Below are 2,500 nucleotides of genomic sequence, written 5' to 3'. Positions count from 1 at the left end.
CTTCACTGAAAACGTGATAATATCACTCTTTCAAATAGCCTACTATTTAATTATGCTCTCGTATATTTTTGGATAGCGGCAACTGTGTAGATGAGGTAATGAGCAATATTAGCTAACATTGGTAGTCCTTTCTATCGTAATTTGGCGATAACGTCCAGCATGTCCAAAATCTAGCTTCAGCACAATTCTCTGGCGAAAGGCTCCCAATTCCGCCAGCTTGATTTCAGGTCACGTTACTGTTTATTATTCATTCATGCTGTTGTGTTGATTTGGTTCACACGTGTAGTCCTGGCTTTACCGATACAGGAACTGTGGAAACGGTTGAATACTTTTGGTCCTAAAGTGAAACAGGGAAGCGGCCAGGGCGAGTTTACAGCCAGAATGTCGTCGTGAAATTAAAGTTCCATCTGCCGTTACGACACCCTTCATTACAATGCTGTTTATGGCCGTTTGACTCGGTTTTAAATGTCATCACCGTTTCAAATATTAAGCATACAAACTCCGTATCATGTCGATATCCATTCCTGACTTAGGCGACTTGGTGTCACCGTCACCAACAATCCACCCGTCATTGATAAGCGCTGCATGCTGCGCACAGGCTATCATCTTACACTTCATTATTGTGTTGGTGGATAGGCTAGTAGAGCTTAATCTTAATTCTTTTCTCCCAATAATGATACAAACAGTAACAACTTGATACAGAATGCCAGTTTGGGAGGAACAGTTGAATTATAGCCCCTACATGACTAGATCAAAAAATGGGAGGAAAAAAACAAAAAAAAAACGGGATTTCCCGGGATTCCCGGGAAATGGGTCGTCCTATCCCGGGATTTGATTCATGCCATTTTCGGGAAAAATATTAAACCCTAGTCCGTATAGCCCACCTCCTGGAGGTACCTGGAAAGAGGAGAGGAGAGAATAACATGAATTAGGAGAGGACAAGACGGGAGAGGAGAGGAGATGAGAGGAGAGGAGAGCTTAACATCCAATATGGCGTCCGTATAGCCCACCTCCTGGAGGTACCTGGAAAGGAGAGCAGAACATAAATTAGGAGAGGACAAGACGGGAGAGGAGAGGAGATGAGAGGAGACCTTAACATTTAATATGGCGTCCGTATAGCCCACCTCCTGGAGGTACCTGGAAGGGAGAGAATAACATGAATTATGTGAAGAGAAGACGGGAGAGGAGAGGAAATGTGAGGAGAGCTTAACATCCAATATGGCGTCCGTATAGCCCACCTCCTGGAGGTACCTGGAAAGGAGAGGAGAGAATAACACGAATTATGTGAGGAGAAGACGGGAGAGGGAGAGGACAAGACAGGGGTGCATTTCTCGAAAGCATAGTCAGAGACAGTAGAGAGAGAGAGGTTCCATTGGCCCATTGTTTCCGGGTTCTATTATTGCAAGGGGGAGGGGAGGGGAATCCCCCTTTAGGCAGACCTAGGCAGACCTAAGGACTGTTCTATTCAATGCTAGGAGTATTATGGCACTTTAGGCAGACCGGAACCTGGTCATGTTAGGTGCCCATAGCAACCTATTACATTGGCATATCTCTATACTTAAAGAATCTCTGGCATAGTTGTTAGCAGTTAGCAACTTGGGTAGTTGCCAATGGGAAATTGCATTACAAGCAACAAAGTAGCTACCGTAGTTAGCAACTACGCTTTCGAGAAATGCACCCCTGGAGCGGAGAGCACAGGAGAGGAGAACAGAGGAAAGGAGAGGAGAGCAGAAGAAAGGAGAGGAGAGCAAAGAACAGTTCACTCTGAATGAAAGACCATAAAGTCAAACAAATGTGCAGTAAACTTTTATCCTTCTAACTATTGCATACTAGGCTGTGCATGGATCTTTTAACTTTTGCATCAACAGTAGTGGTATTACTAGCAAACAACTGTATAACGACAGTAAAGAGACCTCCTCCAAATGCCTCCACAAGCTACAGTCTATAAATTATGATTCTGCGCAGAAGGAAAGGATGCAACAGTGTGTGTTTTTCTCTTTTGCACAATCCGAACACAAACCACCAACACATGACATACTAATAATCAATACAGTCTTGTTGAGAAGTAATGAAACCAACATCAACAGTACTGCCAGTAAAGTAAAGCCTCCACAAGCTACACATCTATAATTAATGATGATTCAGGTTTGGTATCAAGCTTTTTACGCTTGATAGCACATATGGTTCAAGCTCTATACTCTGTGCAGCTAAAAAAAACATGCCAAAATCACTGGAGCAAGAATTTGGCAAATAACCAAGAAATGCCACCAGCAAAAAAAAGAACAGCAAAAAAAAAAACATGAGCACACGCGATAAGCGCAGAGGCACCAAACTACTACATTGCAGGGCTCTAAATGAACTTTTTTCACCACCAGACAAAATGGCTAGTAGATACTGATTGTACTAGCCAAATACACACTCACTAATGGGTCAAAGAGGCTAATTGGTTGGTCTTTTCCACCAGTCAAACTGAAATTTTACCAGCATTTGGCCGGTTGGC

At 43.2% G+C, this 2,500-nt stretch overlaps 1 protein-coding gene across 2 annotated transcripts in view; it reads right to left on the bottom strand.

Moving 5' to 3' along the window:
• The window catches only part of strn (striatin, calmodulin binding protein), a 112,765-nt gene that overhangs the window by 35,977 nt on the left and 74,288 nt on the right, over positions 1 to 2,500 (bottom strand). The window lies entirely within an intron of this gene.

Source organism: Engraulis encrasicolus, chromosome 1 (genome assembly GCF_034702125.1).
Source record: "Engraulis encrasicolus isolate BLACKSEA-1 chromosome 1, IST_EnEncr_1.0, whole genome shotgun sequence".
Classification (NCBI taxonomy): Eukaryota; Metazoa; Chordata; class Actinopteri; order Clupeiformes; family Engraulidae; genus Engraulis; species Engraulis encrasicolus.
This window is presented reverse-complemented; position numbering and strand designations above follow the sequence as displayed.